General features: G+C 42.4%; 1 protein-coding gene and 1 long non-coding RNA gene across 10 annotated transcripts in view; one reads left to right on the top strand and one right to left on the bottom strand.

Moving 5' to 3' along the window:
• Positions 1-24,185, bottom strand: part of nol4lb (nucleolar protein 4-like b) — a 427,907-nt gene that overhangs the window by 318,933 nt on the left and 84,789 nt on the right. The window contains exon 1 of one of the 9 annotated variants that reach the window (XM_043710529.1): positions 22,967-23,031. The exons of the other annotated variants lie outside the window; for them this stretch is intronic. The gene's annotated coding sequence lies outside the window, so the exon portion shown is untranslated. Of the gene's footprint in view, positions 1-22,966; positions 23,032-24,185 lie in introns of those variants that run through there. 9 annotated transcript variants of the gene reach the window in all.
• Positions 12,301-22,496, top strand: LOC122560170. The gene is made up of 3 exons (XR_006314676.1): positions 12,301-12,705; positions 18,452-18,589; positions 22,060-22,496. It is a non-coding gene; the product is annotated as an uncharacterized LOC122560170 (long non-coding RNA).

Genomic DNA, 24,185 nt, shown 5'->3' on the forward strand with positions numbered 1-24,185 from the left:
CTCAGATGCTGCCTGACCTGCTGCGCTTTTCCAGCACCACACTCTGAACTCTGATCTCCAGCATCTGTAGTCCTCACTTTCGCCTAGATGGACACCACAGTTCAGGCAAGGGGAAAGGTTGAGAAGGACGACAACCTCAACCAGTGTTGTGCATCCCTGCATAGCAGCCGTCCAGCCAGCTGAGGTGAATTATGTCTATAGCTTTTAAAATACTCTTAATAGAATCAATCTTAAGCAGTTCGCTTGACATCAACACTACCCTTAGGTTACTCCAGTTTGAATCTGGTGTCAGTTTTGTAAAAAGGGATGGCGACAAAAAAAACTACAGATGCTGGAATCCAAAATAGACAGGCAGGATGCTGGAAGAACACAGCAGGCCAGGCAGCATCGGGAGGTGCAGAAGTCGATGTTTCGAGTATAACCCGTCGACTTCTGCACCTCCCGATGCTGCCTGGCCTGCTGTGTTCTTCCTGCCTCCCGTCTGTCTATTTTGTAAAATGTGATAGCTATTTTAGATTTACTTTAGATACTCTTTTGGGTTCAGTGGCAATGATCAGTCAAATTCTACATTTCTGCCATGCCAGAATTAACCAGCAGTGTTCATTAACAGGACATGAAACAATGCATCCTCACTTTCATGAACTGAGTATCGCAGAAACATTTAGATATCAAGATATCTTGCGGGACGTGTGATTGTTCTGCCTAACCGATTGCTTTGCTGGGACGTCCGAATTAATTTAATAGTTCGGGATCATTTCATTTCTGCACAGCTAGCCGTAAATACTTATCCAACACTCCGTTAAATTTTAATTCGGAGAGGGCGGATGAGGAGTTTTAAGAAAGGATGCGAGGAAGCAGTGCGGAGTTGGGGGAGGGGAGGAGGTTGGTAGAGGAACTGCAAGCAGCTGGGAAGATTTCTCCTGAGGCAAGCTGTAGAACTCCTTTCAAATGCTTCCCAAGCTGCCTTCAGCGGTTCCTTTAAAGGAGAGCTGGTTCAGCTGCTTTTTTACCTTATGCCGACTCGCAGTGGTTGGAATGTGTAAAATGTACGCCCTCCATTAGTACTGCGTAATCTTCTAAAGGTCTAATGTAGTCGTAGGTTCTGGACGTAAATATTCCACATGTAACATCCCTTACAACACAGGAACAGGCAAAGCGTGAGCAAAAATGAGACGTTAATTTCAGTCCCATTGCTAACTAGCTAAGGCAATGAAAATAACCACCTCTATCTTTCCCCATATATCCATTCTCCAGTCTCCCAGCAAGTGGAAATGACAGAACATTCTGGTGTAACGAGATCAATGTATAAAAAGTCAGTTTGTTATATAGAATACACGTATTGAACAACATAATGCAGCCAAAATTATCTCCTTAAAACGTTCTCTAAAGTACTCTCTACGTAAGTGTTAAATAGCAAACTCATATTTGAATGTAAAAGTCAGACCTTGCCGCAATGTCTTTTTCGGATTGGCTCAGTTCTTCTCTCCCCAAGTTCACAGCTTTCTCTCTGATTTCACCCTAAAGCCATGAGTGCCTGATAGCCCGATGAGTTGGCTCTCGCCATCACCCCAAACAACCCCTAAAAATGCATTCTCTGAAGCCGACCCAAAATATTCCTCCGACTATAGATATGAATGTCTGATTGGAGTTCGTGAGAATCCAATGAAGTAGGTAGTGTCCTGGACATGGATTGTGCACTGCCCGGCTTATTAACATATTACACAGAAGTACACATTCGGCTCATTCTGAAAGCATGTGTTCATCAAACAAGCATCCCTTACCTAGTACCAGTCTCCTGCTTTCCCCCATACCCTTGTCCATTATTTTCATCAAAATAATTCACCTACTGAATGCACCCTTTGTCTCAGCAGCTGCTTAGTTTGGTCCAGGGATCTTAAAACTGTGAACTAACTTTAATTTGAAACACTTATTTCCGAATATATTATGTGAAAAATTGTTTTAAGCATCCAAAATAAGGGACCAGACAGTCCAATGAAGCACAATGACTCTTTCACACAGTCTGCTTCATTTAAGAGATGGTTCAGGCTTTACCTTCGATTTATTATAGCATCACTGCAAAATTCAACGTATTATTCACTCATGTTATTATTAATATGGTGTTGAATTATGTGCAAGTCATATCATGGGAGACGGATGCTGTTACCTAGTTGTTTTGTATTTACGGAGGTGGTGGTATAATGGTAATATCACTGGACTTGTAATCCAGAGGGAAAAAAGAAGCAGGAGAATCCACATTTTGTGCATAAGCTCTTCATCAGGAATGTGGGGTGGGCCCAAGGGGGCTGAGAAATAAATGGGAAGGAGTGGGGCTGTGTTAGAAGGTAGCTAGGAATGCGATAGGTGGATAAAGGTGAGGGTGGTGATGGTGATAGGTCGGATTGGAGGGTGGAGTGTATAGTGGGAAAGAAGATGGACAGATAGAGAGGGGTGCTGAGATGGAGGGTTGGATCTGGGGTAAGTTGTGGGAAGGGGAGATGAAGGAACTGGTGAAATCAACATTGATTCCTTTTAGCGGGAGGGTCTCAAGGCGGAAAATGAGGTGTTCTTCCTCCAGTCATTAGGTGGCTAGAATTTGGCAGTGGACGAGGCCCAGGACTTGCATGTCCTTGGCGGAGTGGGAGGAGGAGTTGAAGTGTTTGGCCACAGGGCGGTGGGGTTGTTTGGTGCATGTGTCCCGGAGACGTTCTCTGAAACACCACATTGAGAGTAATGGACAGAGTAGATGAGGTGTTTGGATGTGCAGGAAAATCTTTGCTAGATATGGAAGGATCCTTTTGAGCCATGGATGGAGGTGAGATGGGAGGTGTGGGCACAGGTTTTACACCTCTTGCAGTGGCAGGGGAAGGTGCTGGGAGTGGAGGGTGGGTTGTTGGTGCCGTAGACCTAACGAGGGAGTTGCGGAGGGAATGGTCTGTGCGGAGTGCGGAATGCTGAAAGGGGTGGGGAGGAAAATATTTCTGGTGGTGGGGTCCGACTGTAGGTGACGGAAATGGCGGAGGATGATGTGTTGTATCCAGAAGTTGGTACGGTGAGGACGAGGGGGGATTCTGATCTTGTTGCATTTGGAGGGCTGGGGTTCAAGGGCAGAGGTGCAGGAAGTGGAGGAAATGCATTTGAGAGCATTGTCGACCACATGGTAGAGGAAATTGCGGTCCTTGAAGTAGAAGGCCATCTGTGATTTTCAGGAGTGGAAATGGTCTTCCTGGGTAGAGTTAGAAAAACTCCACATTATAGAATCCAAAGTAGACAGGCAGGAGGCTGGAAGAACACAGCAAGCCAGGAAGCTTTAAGACTTGCAAAAGTCAAAGTTTCAGGTGTAACTCTTCTTCAGAACTGGGGGTGGGTGTGGTGGGAGCTGCAGATAAAGGGGAAGGTGGGGACAGGGTGATGGTGGGGATAGGTGAAGACAGGTAGAGGGTACGACCCAGTTAATCAATGGAAGGAATGAATCCGGTTGGTGGCAGGGAACAATACAAGGGAAGGGAAAGGGCTGAGAAGGAAGTTGGGGGATGGGGAGTGGGTTTATTTGAAATTGGAGAACTCAATGTTGAGTCCTCAGAGCTGTAGGATTCCCAGGTGGAAGATAAGGTGTTGTTCTTCCAATAGTATCTGTAGTTTGTTTTGGCAATGGACGAGGCCAAGGATGGTCATGTCGGAAAGGGAGCGGTGGGCAGATTGAAATGGCTGGTGACTGGGAGGTCCGGTCAGCCCCTGCAGCCCAGCTGCAATGCTTGATGAGCTGTTCCCTGAGTTTATGTTTGGTCTCCCTGATGTAGAGAAGACCATATCAGGAGCACCTGATGCAGTAAACTAAGTTGGGAGAGAGGCAGATGAACCTTTATCTCACCTGGAAGGACTGTTTGGAGCCCTGATAGAGGTGACGGGGGTGGCTTACTGGCAAGTTTTGCATCTTTTCTGGTTGTAGGGGAAGGTACCTGGGGGTTTTGGTGGAGGGGGTGGTGTGAACCAAGGACTGTTGGAGGGAACGGTCCTTGCGAAAGGCAGAGAGGAGTGGGGAGGGGAAAATGTTCTTGATGGTGGGGTCCATTTGGAGTTGGCAGAAGTGAGGACAAGGGGACTCTGTCTTTATTGCTTTGGGAGGGGAGGTTTAGAGCGGTGGAGTGAGAAATGGAGGTACTGCAGCGGGAAGGCTGTCTAGATGATGGAGGGAGGAAAGGCACGTTGTTCAAAATAGGTGGACATCTGGGATGATCATGAGTGGAATGGCCCCAGTTACGCCTGTTTCTTTGTCGGCTATATTGAACAATCTACACAGGCACTGTATCCCAACTCTTCCACCGTTACATCGATGACTGCATCGGTGCAGCGTCTTGCACCCAGACTGAACTGAGCAAGTTCATCGACTTTGCCTACAACTTCCACCCCACCCTCAAATTCGCTTGGTCCATCTCAGACACCTCTCAATCCTTTCTTGACCTCAGCATTTCCATCTGCAGCGACAGCCTCCAGACGGACGTCTACTACAAACCTACAGGCTCCCATAACTACCTGGACTACACCTCCTCCCACCCAGTATCCTGTAAGAACTCCATCCCATTCTCCTAATTCATCCACCACCGCCACATCTGCTCGGACGAGGAGACATTCCACTTGCGAGCATCCCAGATGTCCATCTATTTTGAACAACGTGCCTTTCCTCCCTCCATCATCCAGACAGCCCTCTGCTGCACCACCTCCATTCCCCAATCCACCGCTCTAAACCTCCCCTCCCAACACAATAAAGTCAGAGTCCCCTTGTCCTTACCTACCACCCATTAGTCTCTGCATCCAACGCATCATCCTCAAACACGTCCGCCAAATCCAAATAGACCCCACCATCAAGAACATTTTCCCCTCCTCACTGCATTCCGCAAGAAACGGTCCCTGTGACAGTCCTTGTTTCAGGCTGCCACTGCCACCAAATCCCCAGGTACCTTCCCCTGCAACCAGAACCAATGCAAAATCTGCTGGTACACCACCACCCTTACCTCGATCCAGGGCTCCAGACAGTCCTTCCAGATGAGATAAAGATTCACCTACCTCTCTTCCAATCTCGTTTACTGCATCAGGTGCTCCTGATATGGTCTTCTCGACATCAGGGAGATCAAACATAAACTCAGGGAACAGCTCACCAAGCATCGCAGCTGGGCCTGCAGGGGCTGACTGGACTTTCCAGTCACCGGCCATTTCAATCTGCCCACCACTCCCTTTCCGACATGACCATCTGTGGCCTCGTCCATTGCCAAAACAAACTACAGCTACAATTGGAGGAACAACACCCTCTCTTCAACCTGGGCATCCTACAATTCGGATGACTCAACGTTGAGTTCTCCAGTTTCAAATAACCTCCCTTCCCATTCCCCAACTCCTTTCCCAGCCACACCCTTTCCCTTCCGCTGCTCCCTGCCACCAACCGGATTAATTCCTCCCATTGATTAACTAGGTCGTCTGCTCTACCTGTCTTCATCTATCCCTATGTCACCACCCTGCTCTCATCTCCCCCTTTATCTGCAGCTCGACCCACAGCAACCCCCAGTGAAAAAAAGAAGGGTTACACCCGAATCATCAACTTCTGCACCTCCTGATGCTGCCTGGCTTGCTGTGTTCTTCCAGCCTCCTGCCTATTTGTGTTGGTGTTCCTGGGAGCAATTGCAGCACAGGTGGAGGAATTGGGATTAAGGCATAGCATTTTTACAAAGTGGTGGGAGGGTGCAGTGGGAGGAGGTGTAGTCCAAGTCCGCACCTCCAAACACCTCATCTACTGTGTCGGTTGCTCTTAGTATTGTCTCCTCTACGCTGGGGAGACAGGACGCCAATTTGTGGAACATTTCAGAGAACATCTCCAAGACAACTACACCAAACAACCCCATTGCCCTGTGGTCAAACACTTAACTCCCCCTCCTATTCTGCCAAGGATATGCAAGTCCTGGGCCTCCTCCACCACTAAATCCTAGCCACCTGACAACTGGAGGGATAACATCTCATCTGCCTTGGGAATCAATGTCGATTTCACCAGTTTCCTCATCTCCCCTTCCTCAGCCTTATCCCAGATCCAATCCTCCAACTCGGCACCACCCTCTTGAACTGTCCTACCTGTCCATCTTTCTTCCCACCTATCTGCTCCACTCTCCACTCCAACCTATCACCATCACCCCCCCGCCTTTATCCACCTATCACATTCTTATCTACCTTCCCCCCTCAGCTCCACCTCCCTCCCATTTATTTCCCAGTCCCCTTGCCTCCACTCCCCACCCCCACTTTTCTGACGAAGAGTTTATGCTTGAAACATCGACACTCCTGCTCCTCAGATGCTGCCTGACCGGTTGTGCTTTTTAGCGCCACACTTTTTGACTCTGATCTCCAGCATCTGCAGTCCTCACTTTCTCCAAGTAATCCAGAAGTTCAGGTTAACAGCAACATGGTGTTTCTGATAGAAATGCAATACTGTACTACTGTGTCTCCTGGTTTGCTGTAGCCATGTGGCATCCACCTTACAACTAATTCAATATAGACATAATGCAAACTAGATTTTGTTCTGATGTTGAAACATAGTGGAAGAAAGGACATGAGATTAAGTGTCAAACAGCTATATTGAAACACAGATACTATGAGCAAAACATTGAAATGTTTTGAGCTGGTGAAGATTCTAAAAGTGATAGTAAGCCACAGAAGAAGGAACAGAGAAACCAGTATAGCTGAAAGCACTGGGTAAGACACAGTAACTGCAAACCATCCTCTCGCACCCCAGTCAAAATGAAAAGTGATGTGAAACAACTGGTGGTTTTTCCACTCAGTAGCAAAATCATGAGATTGCAACAAGTTGGAATAGTTATACAGAGCTAGAGTTTTACCACTGTTGGAAGAGACTGCTAGAAAGTGATTTGTAAGATTCCTAAATCTGTGCAAGGAACAGAAGAAACAGCAGAAATTTTGAGTCCCAAATGAATGTATAATGTGAATGATATATGTCAAATATTAGGGTTCAAGATAAGAGAGTCCAATAAGAAATATCTGACTGCATTCACACTGTTTACAGAATTCAGTGAAATTTATCTAAATTAAGTGAACTAAATAAAGACAGTGTTATATTACGGATGAGGTTGCATGATAAAAGCACAGAGAGAAGAAATGTAATTTCAGGAAAGTGATCAGCATGTACATAAGTGCTTAGATTGTAAATCAACAACTAGTGCATATTTATGTCAGAAAAGACCAGGCCTTCCATTTTCCTGATAGACATTTCACGCTGAAAGGGCAGAATGATCACAGACAAAGAATATGTTACAAATACTGCAGAGAATATACACAAATGAAGGGAAGACATGTCCAACAATGGGGAAAACAGAGTTCTCACTGAAGAAGCTAAATCATTTTGCACACAAATGTTTGGCCAGAAGGAAGCACATCAAGTTTGCACAGGCAACCACTGGAGATATATCAGCCAAATGTTCTGACACATCACTCTATACCAAATGGCAGGTTGATTCAGTCAGGTTGATTCATAATAAATGGTTTGAAATTGTTGAATGATGAATGCAGAAGGAGCATATTGACACTTCAAACAGCCTTATGACCTCAAGACCTATGTAAAGTAGCTCAACACAATGATCCAAAAATTAAGTCCACAATGGTAGGATTGAAGCGATATGGTGGCAGCATACTTGTGTGTGCCAGGAGGAAGAATCACTTCAAGAGCTCATTGCAATATGATTGAAGATCTGGAGTTCCAGATCATAGACAAACAGGCAAAAGTCACTCATTCTAACCAAGAAAAAAGTCCTAAACTTGGTCTGGTAACCCTCAATATACCAAAAGAGATTTGCAATGTGTTGCAGCACACTAAACCATTAACTTGAACAGATCCTAGGGAAATACAATTGAGTGTTTACAGATTTAGCGAGTCTTCCTGAAGAAGATGAGAATGTAAGACCAATTCAGCATCTGGAGAGGAAAGTTCAATCTGCCTTCAAGGTCAGCCTGGAAGACAAGATAATAGAGCTGGAAAAGAAAGGAGTGATTAATACAGTGACAATTCCTACAGTAAAGATTGACAGCATGGTAGCAGTGAAAAAACCTGGAAGGCTGACAGTATACATTGACCTAAAGGATGTAGATAAAACTCTGAAGATATCTCACTACCCAATGCCAAGAAGGAACTTTCCTATAACTTCCACAGGCAAACATTTTCATTACCCTGGAAGCGACGATTACTATAAAATGTAGCTGGGTGAAAGCAGCAGTTTTTTTTAAACAAGGTTCTGGGTGTGGTTCAGGAGATATAGATCGTTGTGCATACAATTTCACATTTTTGTGGCTCCACAGGTATTATAAGTGATATTCTTATTTGCTAATCAATAAAAAGAGGGACACAATGGAAGATGTAAGTTAAGACCACAATGTGATGCTAGCAAGGCAGTACTTGGAGCAACCCTGACCTGTTCTGAAGAAGAGTCACTGGACCCGGAGTGTTAACTGGATAGAGTAGACGTTGGGAAGATGTTTCCATCGGCAGATTAGATTAGATTACTTACAGTGTGGAAACAGGCCCTTCGGCCCAACAAGTCCACACCGACCCGCCGAAGCGCACCCACCCAGACCCATTCCCCTACATTTACCCCTGCACCTAACACTACAGGTAATTTAGCATGGCCAATTCACCTAACCTGCACATTTTTTTTTGGAGTGTGGGAGGAAACCGGAGCACCCGGAGGAAACCCACGCAGACACGGGGAGAATGTGCAAACTCCACACAGTCGGTCGCCTGAGGCGGGAATTGAACCCGGGTCTTTGGCGCTGTGAGGCAGCAGTGCTAACTGCTGTGCCACCATGCCGCCCAGCTGAGTCTATCTTCTCTGACTCTTTTCAGCTACAAATGTATCTGTGAGTGTGTGAGAATATATGTTCGGTGATGATTTGGTCAAATAACCATGAGCTGCTTGACATTACTGCAATTTCGATTCTTGCTTTGCTAAATGATTTCACCCATTGCTCGAAACGGGACAACTTTCACATTTACACGGAACATGAAACACACCGGACTATAGGGAAAATGCACAAAGCTGAGCAGGCCGTGTTCCACATCATACTGTGCTGCATAGTTTCAGTCACTGTGTCTGTTTTGCAGAATAAGAGTCCCAAAAAATGTTCTCCACCTTAAGACCGGAGGTAGCATTACAATCCGAGAATGACAGATCACATTGTGAGGATGCTCTGACCTCGGAGCCAGTTCGAAATGACACTTTCCGTGCCTTTTACCTTAACCGTGCAATATGCTGCAGAGATGTTCACACCTGGACATGAGCCACATGGATACCCACTGAGTTGGAAACCTGTGTGGGAATCGACCTAGAAGAGACTAGGACCCAAGGGCACAGCCTTAGAATGGAGATAAGGAGAAACCTTTTCAGCCAGAAAGTGGTGAATTTATGGAATTCATTGCCACAGAAGACTGTGGGGGCTAGATCATTAAGTATATTTAAGACAGAGGTAGATAGGTTCTTGATTGTCAAAGGAACCAAGGATTTTGGGGAGAAAGCGGGAGAATGGGGTTGAGAAACTTATCAGCCATGATTTAATGGTGGAGCAGATTTGATGGGCTGAATGGCCTAATTTCTGCTCCTATGTCTTATGGAACTCTAATTTCATTCAACATATACTGCCAGATCTGCTGAGATTTTCCATCAATTTCTGTTTTTGTTTCTGATTTCCAGCATCTGCAGTTCTTTCTTTTTTTTTTAACCTAACCTGTTACTTTTGCATCCAGTGTGTTAATGCAAACAGAATGTGGCTGAGCTCAGATCGAGAAAACATACTTGCCTGTTGTGTTTGCTTCTGTTTATTTCCCTCGATACCACTTAGAAAAGATAAAGTGACATTTGAGTCTCCAAAGTATCTGCAAAGAATGCTATTCCTGTTATAGAGAAATTATGTATGTGATATGAAAGACAAACAAGGGAAATAGTCATATCGCTGATATGTTGTCAGAAGCAGCACTCCCTATGAAGGAAGTGGCAAATGATTGGACCAAGAATGAAATCTTTCAATTCCACCATGAAATAGCTGTTTAACATGTTCTGTTCAATCCATGAGATACATTTAATTTTATAGCTAAGTGCTTTGCTTATCTCGATCAAACTATCCAACATGAAGCAAATTTCCCAAACGTTCATCAATTTAGTGATGAAAGGATAAAGGACATTTCTATAGTCATGAGAGCATATTGGGTTTACAAAGATGAATTAGCAGCTGATGGTGGCTGCTAATAGAAAATAAAGTCATTATTCTGAAGGGGTTGAGGGGGGGATTCTAAAGCACACGTATACAAGCCACTGAGGAATTAAATCAAACCCAAGGAAGGCAAGAGATGCAATTTAATGACCAAACATGAGCTGTACCATATCAGCCAGTGTAGTCATAATGAGTACCAAGCTGCGCAATCTAGATAGCCATTCCAGGCAGATCACGGATGAAACTGGGAGTAGACTTTCTCACTCACAAGAACTGATAATCTTGTCTCACAAACTGATAATCTGACAACTAAGAGATAGACCCACTGTCTTCAACAACGACAAGGGGAATTGTAGAATGCCTTAAAGTACAGATCAGTTGTTATAGCATTCCAGATATTGTGATGAGTGAGAGCAGTGCCAAGTTCACAAGGGAAGAATTCAGCTGCTTCATAAAGAATTGGGAAATTCAACACCATGCATCATCTCTACACTATCTCTAGTCAAATTGAAAGGCAGAGGTGGCAGTGAAAATCAATGAGAAACAACTACCATGGCAACAACAAGTGGTATGGGAACAACACTCTCCTAAGAAGCATTAGCACCCAGATGAAGGAACATCAATCAGTTAAATAACCTATTATAACTCACATACATACCAATAAGAGACTAGCACGATGCAAGGACAATGGGCAGAATAGTCTTCTCCTTAATCTGGCAGGAGCAATAGTGAGAAAGATAAGAAAATACTGAGAGAATGAATCTTGAAACAGAATTTTTTTTGTTTGCATGGTAGCTTCAGAATATTATTACTGAGCAGCAACTATCTTATTTTCATGCATTTGCATCTCATTAAAGCCCTAACTTACCATGTTTATCATATTATTAAATCCTCCTTTCCCTTTCCCCAAGAGAATTGATGGCACATTTCCTGAGCTGTAACTTAGTGAGGTCAGCTATGTCTGGATCACATTGTTTCCTTAGCACAAAGATTCTCAGTGCTTCGTTACAGGCTGGCAGCATCTGTAGCTTGCATTTCTTTTTAGAGCAGAAGGAGAGGTAGGCATCAGTGGGAGCACCGAACAGTCAATGGGGTGGACATGCACTGTGGTATGACAACACCTAACCTATGGCATATGCCAGCAGTTCACATGGCAAACATAGTGCATGTGCTTCAAACAAATTGCCACATGGGAAAGTGAAAGAGAAGCGGTCCTTAGTGGGGTGAAGGTGAGTTTCATTTAGGCGAAAGTGAGGACTGCAGTTGCTGGAGATCAGAGTCAATATTAGAGTGGTGCTGGAAAAGCACAGCAGGTCAGGCAGCATCCGAGGAGCAGGAAAATCGACGTTTCGGGCAAAAGCCCTTCATCAGGAATTTCAGATGCTGTCTGGCCTGCTGTGCTTTTCCAGCACCACTCTAACCTTGAGTTTCAGTTAGTCAGGGATTATTGCCACATCTTTTGTTCTCTTGTATGTAAAAGATTTGGAATAGGAATGTAATATTACATTAATATGCTTCCTGGCTTGCCATTATCATGTGATAACTACCATGAGGCACTCAAAGCAGGCATCTACATTCCCCCAAGATTGCTAAAGACCAGTATACGGTAGATAGTTATTCTGAGAATTTGTAACACAGATTCAAATCCCACCATGGTAGACGGTGAAACCTGAATTTAGTTAACACACCTGAAATTAAAATCTAATATAAAATGACAATTAATCCATTGTTGTAAAATATATCTGGATCGTGAAGGAAATCTGCCGTTCTCACCTGTTATGATATTCATATGACTCCAAACCAAATATGATTCCAGATCCACAGCAATGATATTCAGTCTTGAATGCCCCCTGAAATACCCTTGCAAGCCACTTAGTTGGATGAAACTATTATTAAGTCTAAGAAAAGGAATGAAACTGATTGATGCTGTCTTGTCCAATCTAGACACTGGAAGCAACAATGCCAAAAATAGCCCTGCCCACACTCCAAAGTTTTCCTTACAGACATTAGGGGGCTTGCGTCAATATTAGGAGAGTTGTCTCACAGATGAGATAAGCAACAACCTGCCATGGCTATACTCATGGAATAATACCTTACAGACAATATCCCAGACACCTTATTACTGTTCCTGGGTTTGTCCTGTCCAGTTCCACCACAGGTGGCAAAGTGATATACAAGTGGGAGGGATTTGGCCTGAGAGTCCTCTATACATTTAAACTTAACATTAATTTTATTGGCTCTAACAATGGTAATTAAAAGGTTTTACATTTTCATGAGCTTGTTGAGCTTTATGGAGAGTGCCCCACAACAGATCGCAGTGAAGCGGTCCAGAAAATGTGTCCTGCAATGGCATCACAGTGAAGCATTCTGGGATGAGTGTCCCACATCAACACTGCAATGGAGCAGTCTGGGAAGAGTGTCAAAAGGTGACGGGGGAAAGACAAAGCAGCTGACTGGGTGAGTAAGGTAAAGTAAGTATTTAGACTATTTTTACCACTTCAAGCTTATAAGGCCAATAATGCAGAGGCCCAGAGAAGAAGAGCACTAGAGTAATTAATGTTATTTGATTTTAAGTGCAACCGAAGGGTTTAATTAAAAGGGGTAAGTCATGGAAGGAGAAGTCAAGTATAAGTGTGCTGCTCTTTCGCTACGTGGGAAGTCGGGCACAGTTTTGGTGTCTAGGACCAGAATGTATGCTGGAAGTATCTCTAGCTGCAGGTCCTGGAAGCCTGAGTTTTGGAGCTGGAGCAGCAGCTGGGGACACTGTAGAGCATCCACAAAGCTTGGAGTATCATGGATAGCACATACTAAGAGATGGTCGCTCAGCATGCTGAGGCACCACAGCAAGGGAGAAAATTGATGGCCACCAAGCAGAATGAGAGAACTAGGCAATCAGTGCAGGAATCCCCTGTGACCATTCCCTCCAAAACAGAATTACTACTTTGGATACTGTTGGGGGAAATGTCCTCAGAAAAAGGTAGCAACAACCAAATTAATTGCATCATTGTTGGCTTTACTGCATGGGAGGGGAGGAACAAGCATGGGAATACTATTGTAATAAAGGATTCAACCTTAAGGGGAATAGATAGATTTTTTTGACCACAGATGAGACTCCAGGATAGCATATGCCTTCTGGGTGCTAGGGTCAAGGATATTTCAGCGCTACTACAGGACATTCTACAATGGGACCATGAACAGCCAGAAGTCCTGGTACACATCAGTATCAACAACGTAGATAATAAATATGAGGTAATAAAAGCAGAATAAATAGAGTTTAAAGCAAATTAGAAAGCAGGACCTCAAAGGGTGTTGTTCTCAGGATTGCTCCCAGTGCCACATGCTAGTCAGAGTGAAAATAGTACCGTATATCAGATGACTATGTGGCTGGAGAGGGTTTCATATTCCTGGGGCATTTATAAGCTGCATGAGTTGCACCTGGGAAGGACCAGAATTGACATCCGAGGGGGAGTATTTGCTAGTGTGGTTTGGAAGGGATTAAACTAAGTTGATCCGGGGATGAAAACCTAAACAGAGAAACAGAAGAGAGAAACAAGGTCAAAAACAAAAAAAAAATCAGAATGGGAACTAAGAAAAGTGATAGGTAAAGACTTCAAGAATAAGATTCAAACAGGGCCACAATGCAAAATAATGTAAATGGGACTAAGAATATTAAAACAAGATAATCCTAATGGCCTTCTGTTATAATGCATAGAGAATTCGCAAAAAAAAAAGTATGATTAGTCATGCAAATAGATATTAACGAGTATGATATAGTTAGGATTTTGAAAACATGGCTGCACAGTGGCCAGGTGTAGGAACTGAATTTCGAAAGGTTTTAAGTTTTTCAGAAGGATAGACAAAAAGGAAAAGGAAGTGTGGTAGCATTGATGGTTAAAGAAGAAGTTAATGCATTAGTGAGGAAGGAAGTGGAATCTGTATGGTTAGAGCTTGAAAATACCAAAGGGCAGAAAACACTAGTGGGGGCTATGGATAGAACTCCACAACTTCTGAACCACTACCACCAAATTGTAGTGAAAATGTTAGGGAAGGCATTAAGCAAGAAATTAGATAATAAGCATGCAATAAAAGTATAGCTGTAGTTATGGTGACTTTAATCTGCATGTAGATTGGGTAATCAGTAACAATATTGTACAGGAGGAATTCCTCCAGTATGTACAGGATAATTTTCTGGTCAATATGTTGAGGAAGCTAGAAAATAGGCCATCCTAGATTGGATAATCAGAAAGGAATGATTGGGAGTCAAGCTACATGGGTGTCTCGGGAAAGAGTGACAATAACATGGTAGAATTCATTAAGATGGAGAGTGATGTAGTTGGTTCTGAGACTAGAAAGTTACTTAAAAGGTAACACTGGATAGACAATGGCAAACATTGCAAGAGTGCATAAAGGAACTACAACACTTGTTCACTCCTGTCTGGCACAACAATAAAACAGGAAAGGTAACCTGACCATAGCTTAGAAGGGAAATAGGCATACTTTTAGATCCAAGGAAGTGACTTACAAAACCAGCAGCATACCTGAAGATTTAGAACAATTTAGATTTCTGCAAAAGAGGACAAAGGAACTGATTGAGAAGGAGACAATACAGTATGAGAGCAGGCTTGTGGGGACATAGAAATGGGTTATAAAACTTCAAAGGCTGTGGTGAAAGGGAGGCAGTGGTTCAGTGGAATTATGGATGTAAGTTTGTTTGCTGAGCTGGAAGGTTCAGCTGGAGTGATCACTGGGCTGTTAATCCAGAGACCCGGGTAATGTTCTGGGGGACCTAGGTTCAAAACCTGCCACAGAAGATGGTGGAATTTGAGATCAATAAATATCAAGAATTAAGAGTCTAATGATGACCGTGAATCTATTGTCAATTGTCAGGAAAATCCCCTCTAGTTCACTGCCATCCTTACCTGGTCTGGCCTACATTTCACTCCAGACCCACAGCAATGGTGGTTGACTCTTAACTGCCTTCTGGGCAGCTAGGGATGGGAAATAAATGATAGCCCAGTCTGTGACATCCACATCCCATGAATGATTTTTTTTTTAAAAAAGAAAATTATTTGTTCAGATAAATTACAATTCAAATTAAGGGATGTTACAATGGGTTAAAAAGATATGGTAGAAAAGCTAAGTATTTACTTTGGTTCTGTCTTTACAAAAGAGGACGCAAATAACACAACAAAAATGTTGGAGAATACACAGGTTTCGTGAGTGGAAGGAACTGAAGGAAATCACAGTTAATAGGAAAATGGGATCAAAAGCTAATAAATCTCCAGGACTTAATCTACATCCCAAAGTATTTAAGCAGTCCTGCAAATAGTGGATACATTGGTGGTTGTCTTTCAATATTCTATAGAATATGGAATAGTAACCCACTATTTGAAAAAGGAGGTAAAGAGAAAACAGGGAATTATAGGCTGCCTATCCTGACATCAATAACATGGGGAAAATGCTAGAGTCCATTATAAAAGGTCTAAAAGAGCTCTTGGTAAACAGTAACAAGTTTGGATAGTGTTGGGACAGTTACGAAATGTTTGACAATTTTATTGAAATTTTTTGAGGATGTAACTAATATGTTGGTTAGAGGAAGCCAGTGGATGTGGTTTATTTTGACTTTCAGAAGACTTTCAGTAAGGTCCCAAATAAGAAATTAGCATGAAAAATTAAGGAGTATGGGATTGGGGGTAGTTGTTTTTAAATTCCTTCACAGGATCTGGGTGATGCTGTCTAATCAGATATTCATTGTCCATCTTAGCTTAAAAATGTGTTGCTGGAAAAGCGCAGCAGGTCAGGCAGCATCAAAGGAACAGGAAGGGCTTATGCCCGAAACATCGATTCTCCTGTTCCTTTGATGCTGCCTGACCTGCTGCGCTTTTCCAGCAACACATTTTTAAGCTCTGATCTCCAGCATCTGCAGTCCTCACTTTCTCCTCATTCATTGTCCATCCCCAATTGCCTTGAGGACAATTGAGAGTCAGCTACATTTTTGGGGGTCTGGAATCATATATGTAGGTAGACCAGTTAAGGATGGCAGTGTCTTTTCCTAAAGGATGTTAGTGAACCAGATAGGCTTTTCCTGACAATGAACAATGGTCATCATTAGATTTCTAATTTCAAATTTTTATTGAATTCAGCTTCTCCCATCTGCGATGCCAGGATTCAAACCCAGGTTCCCAGAACATTACTGGGTGTCTGGATTAATAGGCTAGCAATAAGACCACTAAGCCTTCACCTTCCCAATGGCATTGCAATCATGTCTTCATCTCTGCAGATTTAAGTCAGTGAAATGTAAGAATGTTTTACTTTGAATCTTTAGCATTCTACATACCTTTAGACAATATCAGAAAAAGAAGTGAAGTATCTTTATGGAACACTATTATTAATGCTCAACACAATCAGAGCATTGGAAAGATATAAATGATGAGGTAGTGGGAACAGTATCTGTAGAACTGTAATTATAGAAATATAGCAAGGTTACAATATAGAAGGAGTCCAAATGCAGTCTCTGATGTCTCTGCCAGCTGAGAAACAGTTTAACAGCCTCATCATACTTTTCCAGCTTTTGGTTTATAGTGGGTCATAATGCTAAGTGTGTATTTATGTTTTTTTTAAAAGGTGAAATGGGATTTCTGCATTTATCATCCACTGAGTCAGAGAGTTGCAGAACCCTCCATGTCCCACTCTCTGGGCAAAAGCATTTCTTAAGTTGCCTCTAATCATTCTACCAATTATTTTAAATCTATGTCTCACAGTTATTGATCTCTCTGCTCTAGGCATTGGTTCTTCCTATCCACTTTATCTATGTCTTGCATTATTTTATAACCATGATTGCATTGCTCTTTATGACATAGATAGAGAACTGGTTGGCAGACATAAAACAGAGTTGAAACAAATTGACTTTTTTGAATGGCAAGCAGTGACTAATGGGGGAACCACAGGGGTCAATATTTGGGTCCCAGCTATTCACAATGTAAATAAATGAATTAAATGAGAAATTTGAATGTGATGTCTCCAAGTTTGCAAACAACACAATCTGGATGGAAGAGTGATCTGTGAGGAGGATGCAGAGATGCTTCAGGGAGAAAGTGAGGTCTGCAGATGCTGGAGATCAAAGTTGAAACTTTATTGCTGGAACAGGGCAGCATCCAGGGAATAGGAGATTCGACGTTTCGGGCACAGGCCCTTCTTCAGGAATCTGCAGAGATGCTTCAGTTGAGTGAGTTGCAAATGCATGGCAGATAAAGTATAAATGTGGATTAAAAATAAGGTTATCCACTTTGGTAGCAAAAAGAGGAAGACAGATTGTTGATAGATTGGAAACCAGCACTGAAAATAAACTTACAGGAGCAGCAGGCAGTGAAGGCAGCAAATGATACACCGGCCTTCATAGTAAGAGGATGGAGTGCAGGAGCAGAGATCTTACTGAGATCACACCTGGAATATTGTGTACAGTTTGTGTCTCTTTATCTGAGGAAGCATATTCAAGCTATGGAAAGAATACAGTAAAATTTTACCAGACTGCTTGATGGGATGGCAGGACTGATGTATAAAGAGAGACTGAATTGGTTAGCACTTTATTCACTGGATATTAGAAGAATGAGGAGGAGATCTCATAGAAACCTATAAAGTTCTATTGGGACTAGACAGGGTAAAAACAGGAAGGATATTCTCAAAGATTGGGTGTGCAGAACTAGGGATCACAGTCTAAGGTCTGAGATGAGGAGAAATTACTTCACCTAGAGCGCGGTGAGCCTGTCGAATTCTCTGCTACACAAAACTGTTGATGTCAAAAGATTGAATGTTTTCAAGAAGGAATTGGTATAGGTTTTAGGGCTAAGAGATCAAAGGGTATGGGGGAAAGAGGGAACAGGGTACTAAATTGGATGATCATCCATGATCATATTGAACAGTGGAGCAGTCTCAAATAGCCGAATAGCATACTCCTAGTCCTATTTTCTGTATTTCTGTGCTTCATCGATGATTACACAAACTTTTATATCACATTGTGAATTTATGTTATTTATGAATATTCTGTTGATAAATATCTCAATGTGAACTGTACTATGATCATTAGATTCTGATATACCCTAAGTCATTGCAAAGGATACCTAGAAATAATTAAATAGAAATAAGTAAAGGCTACATTGTAATCTACCTGAGTCAATCTTGATCGAGTAAATCTTTATAATCACAGGATAACATCAATGACAGGCGGTCATTGAGACTGGGGACAAGATAAGATTCAGAGGAAAGAATTTGTAAGATTGCAGGCACCAGGCTTTATTTGGTAAAGTAATGGAAAAGGACCAACATTGTTTATTTGCCATGAAAGGTATGAAATTATCAATTTGCTCATGGAAAATGGGAAAATGTCAAATGGCTACTCATGCAAAGATGTTAATGTGGTAGAGCCACCACCATTAAAAAATATACCCTGTGCTTTTCTTGGGGAAAGTGATCCAACTGACCTGAGCTTTACAACACCTGTTTGTGTCAATAAACAGATCACTAATTTTAAGCTTGATACAAGGCCACATATCAAGTGTGTTATCAGATTGTTTATTTGGATGTAGAAGTTACCACTTATACAGATGTATAAATGACAAATCTTAGGATCTTGTAAAGCAAAGAGCAAATCCTAGGTCATCCGATAGCTTTGGTAATAATGTAGAAGTTACAACTTGTTCCTGATTGCTAAAATACAATAAACTACATCTTATTTAAGGTAAGAGCCTCTTCTTATTAAGACTCATTTGGTGACAGCTAGTAATCTCAAACAAAGTTGACATACCAAAACCAAATATAACAACATTCAACCTACAAAATACTTGGCTTCTGATTTTACATTTTGTTGGAAATGTCAAGGCTATGCTTGTTTTATCTTTGACAAGAACACCATAGGCGGCATGGTGGCACAGTGGTTAGCACTGCTGCCTCACAACGCCTGAGACCCAGGTTCAATTCCCACCTCAGGCGACTGACTGTGTGGAGTTTGCACGTTCTCCCCGTGTCTGCGCGGGTTTCCTCCGGGTGCTCCGGTTTCCTCCCACAGTCCAAAAATGTGCAGGTCAGGTGAATTGGCCATGCTAAATTGCCCGTAGTGTTAGGTAAGGGGTAACTGTAGGGGTATGGGTGGGTTGCGCTTCAGCGGGTCGGTGTGGACTTGTTGGGCCGAAGGGCCTGTTTCCACACTGTAATCTAATCTAATCTAATAACTTGTGTCCGTATATCTGCTTCATTTTTTATGGTCATAATCATAGCATTCAAATTCAATGGGTCATCATACCCTGACAATTTACACTTGTTTTCAGGCATTCTTCACAAAGTTAACTGAGACTACAATCATCGTCTTTTTCTTTCATCCATTCTTCAGTTTTAAGCAACCATTCTCTAACCATACTAATTTATTCTGAAGTCAGATGAAGCAGGAAACCACAAACCAATATTTAATATAATATTTTAAATGTTTGCCTCCTCCCTGAGCAATCTTCCGTATCATAAATGTATGTCAATTATTTTTAATCGACCTGTTTAGAAATATGATAATATGGGGCGAGGTGCTGCATTTTGGGAAAGCAAATCTTAGCAGGACTTATACACTTAATGGTAAGGTCCTAGAAAGTGTTGCTGAACAAAGAGACCTTGGAGTGCAAGTTCATAGCTCCTTGAAAATGGAGTCGCAGGTAGATAGGATAGTGAAGAAGGCGTTTGGTATGCTTTCCATTATTGGTCAGAGTATTGAGTACAGGAGTTGGGAGGTCATATTGTGGCTGTACAGGGCATTGCTTAGGCCACTATTGGAACATTGTGTGCAATTCTGGTCTTCTTCCTATCGGAAAGATGTTGTGAAATTTGAAAGGGTTCAGAAAAGATTTACAAGGATGTTGCCAGGGTTGGAGGATTTGAGCTTTAGGAAGAGGCTGAACAGGCTGGGGCTGTTTTCCCCGGAGCATCAGGGGCCAAGGGGTGACCTCATAGAGGTTTACAAAATCATGAGGGGCATGGATAGGATAAATAGACAAAGTCTTTTCCCTGGAGTCAGGGAGTCCAGAACTAGAGGGCATAGGTTTAGGGTGAAAGGGGAAAGATATAAAAGGGACCTAAGGGGCAACTGTTTCACACAGAGGATGGTACGTGTATGGAATGAGCTGCCAGAGGAAGTGTTGGAGGCTAGTACAATTGCAACATTTAAAAGGCATTTGGATGGGTATATGAATAGGAAGGGTTTGGAGGGATATCGGCTGGGTGCTGGCAGGTGGGACTAGATTGGGTTGGGATATCTGGCCGATATGGACGGGTTGGAACGAAGGGTCTGTTTCCACGCTGTACATCTCTATGACTGGGAGAGGTAAGACTTAAACTCAGACCTTCTGACCCAAAGGTAGGCTCACTCCAATTGAAAATATCTCTTCATACAAGCTAAAATATATAATCAATCAAAGTCCCCCATTTGCATATCCTTAACCTTGATAATGAAACTAACAAACATTAATACTGTTACTAATTTACTGTCAACTGTGGCTCAGTTTAAAACACTCTCATCTCTGAGTCAGAAGATTGTGGATTCAAGTCACTCCAGGACTTGAGCACAAAAGTCAAAGCTGAAACTTCAGTGTAATACTGAGAGAGTGTAATACTGAGAGAATGTTACACTGCTGGATGCACCATTTTTCATATGAGACTTTAAATTGAGGCTGCTCTGATACAGTTGGATTGAAGGGGTCTGATGACACCATTTATAAGGAAAACAGAGTTTTACTGTTTAATGGCCAATAATCATTCTTCAAATCACAGAAACAGCTGTATGAGTTATTTAGAAAGGTATAGTGAAAAATGTTTTGTTGCCACAATCTGGGATCATTTGAGTTACAAGAATAAAACAAATTACATAAATAGAGCTCATCTTCTGCTCAAGGGGGTCATCTGCAGGATCTCTGCAAATTGTGCAGGGCCTCAAGCAGTCCCCACACTTCAGGCCTACCACAGCCAGGAGTCCCAAGCCTGGGCATCACCATCAAGTACCATCAAAGATGATAGTCTGCTGGTCCATGAGTCCATGCTTCAGGCCTACCACATCCAGGAATTGTTGTGCCAGACATTGCCAGTGCTGCAACCAAAGACATGCCAAGTCCCCAAGTCCACGTTCTGGGCCTATCGTAGTTAGAGGTCCTCGCTCTGGCCACTGCCACTGCCTCAGTTGACAACCCACCAAGTGCACCACGTGGCCAGGAGTTCTCACTCCAGGCACCTCCACTGCTGCAGCCGACAACCCGCTGAGCACCGGCCCAGCTTCCCCAAAACGCCAGAAGATGAAGAAAAGAGAAAGATAAAGAGAAACCTAAGAAAGGAGAGAAAGAAAAGGATGTGGCCGGCCTGGAATGCTACCTACCGTACCAGTGCCCTCATCTTGAAGATAAATGATCTGGGTATTATAGTATTGCTGTTTGTGGTATCTTGCCATGTACAAATTAGCAGTCCTATTTCCAGGATGACAATAGTGACTGCTTCACAAGTATTTATTGGTTGTGAAGAACTTTGTGACATGTATTTATGAAAAGTGTTGTATAAATGCAATGCCTGTTTTTTCAAACAAAATTCATACAATACAAGTAGCAAGAAATGACTTTTGTGTCTGCTGAAATCCAAACCACACTAATAAATATCCAAACCACAACAAGCATTCTCAGATTACTAGAAACTTATGTAAAGTACACAGACATGACCATTATCAAATTTAGTCAATTCAAATAAATCAGAAACAAGCTGCATTTCTTTAATGTAAACAAAATTATCTAATCACAGATGTTCCCAATTGGTTGGAAATAGTGATAGAAAATATACTTGGAAGACAACTGCCTCTATTAAAAGGACCTGGAAAAAAAGTGGTCAGAGCAGAATCCTGAGCAGAACTCAATATGGAGAAAAGTTGCCAGCACTAAGTGAGATCTGGAGGGAAGTGGCTACCTGTGCAAAGGATTGGGAAGGAAGCTATATTGTTGCATCGTTCGCAGGGGATTTGTTATTTTATTGATGGACATAACTGGAGGTTTTTAAATTGTGGAAAGTATCAAATTAGAAGCTGTGACCTTTTTCGGGGCCAGAAACCAGATTATAGCCTTGGAAATGAAAAGTTCTCAGTTACTACCAAGAAACATACCTGACAGACAGTACTTCCAACAAATGTGAGGGATGGGCAGCATTGAAAATAGTGGCAAAAAGACACTGAGCTGAAAATAATATACTGCATGGATTTTGAACTTTATTTAATTGAAGATATCCATCAATTAGCTATGATGGTAATACATAACCAATTGTTATATAAAGATATTTTTTATTCAAAAGCAATCATTTAAATTTTCAATAAACATTTTTGAATAATAGATTTTTTGCTTGGTTTGACCTTTTTTTTCATCTTTGGTGACATTTTCTCAGTTTATATCCAGTGTACTTTAAGAGTAATTTAGAGACTTTTGTTCAGCTGCTACACTTAATGAAATGCTGTTTAAATACTGTTATGAGATGACGTTGTTCGGGACTATTAACATTTAAAGAAGAAATCTGAAAATCCGTGAATTAACCAACTGATTTACAATACAAGATTTCACATTTTAAACAAAACAAACTTTCTTGCACATCAAAAAAGAACTGAGTACCATCAACTGTATTTTATAAAGAATTATGCTCTAAACTCAGTTCTACTTTTACTTACCTCATGAGAATTCCTTTATTTTATAATATCTTGAAGATACAATAATTTTCCCTCGGACCAACCCAAATAAAATGCCACAGCCCTGTGGAATATATCTGAGTATACCAGCCATTAATTTGAGGTGTGAACTATCACTGCATGTCCGTTGGCTTGTTTGAATCTCCGAGTTGAGAAGGCCATGGCTTAGTGGTATTATCGTTTGTCTAATAATCCAGAAACTCAGCTAATGTTCTGCTGACCCAGGTTTGAATCCTGCCACAGCAGATGCTGGAATTTAAATTGAATTTTAAAAAACTGGAATTAAGAAACTACTGATGACCATGAAATTTTTGTAGATTGTTGGAAAAACCTATCTGGCTCGCTAATGTCCTTCAGGGAAGGAAATCTACTATCCTCACCTGGTCTGGGCTACGTGTGACTTCAATCACAGCAATGTGATTTCAATCACAGCAATGTGATTGACTGTCAGTCGCCTTCTGAAATGACCTAGCAAGCCATTCAACTGTATCAATTGCTACAAAGTCTAAAGAAATAAAACTGGGACAGATTACCTGGCATAAAGCTTGGCACCAGAAACAAAAATGGCAGAAACAGCCCTGTCAACCCTGCAGGGTCCGCCTTACTAACATCACCTGACCTCATTACAGCCTTGGTTCAAAAATGGGTAAAAGTGCTGAAATCTAGAGTTAAGGGGAGAGTGACAGCCCTTCACATCAAGTCCGTATTCAGCTGAGTGAAGTATCAAGGGGTCCTGGCAAGGCAGGAATCAATGGGAATCTGGGGCGCAAACACTCTGATAGTTGGAGTCGTATCTCACACATAGGAAGATGGTCGTGGTTGTTGGTCAGTCATCTCAGCTCCAGGACATCACTGCAGGAGTTCCTCAGGGTAGTATCCTAGGCCCGACCATCTTCAACTGCTTTGTCAATGACCTTCCCTCCATCATAAGCTCAGAAGTGGGGATATTTGCTGATGATTGCAGCATCAATGCAATGTTCAGCATCATTTGCGACTCCTCAGATACTGAAGCAGTGCATGCAGCAGGTCAGGCAGCATCAAAGGAGAAGGAGAATCAACGTTTCGGGCATAAGCCCTTCTTCAGGAATGAGGAGGGTGTGCCAAGCAGGCTAAGATAAAAGGTAGGGAGGAGGGACTTGGGGGAGGGGCGTTGGGAATGCGATAGGTGGAAGGAGGTTAAGGTGAGGGTGATAGGCCGGAG

Source organism: Chiloscyllium plagiosum, chromosome 20, assembly GCF_004010195.1.
Source record: "Chiloscyllium plagiosum isolate BGI_BamShark_2017 chromosome 20, ASM401019v2, whole genome shotgun sequence".
Classification (NCBI taxonomy): domain Eukaryota; kingdom Metazoa; phylum Chordata; class Chondrichthyes; order Orectolobiformes; family Hemiscylliidae; genus Chiloscyllium; species Chiloscyllium plagiosum.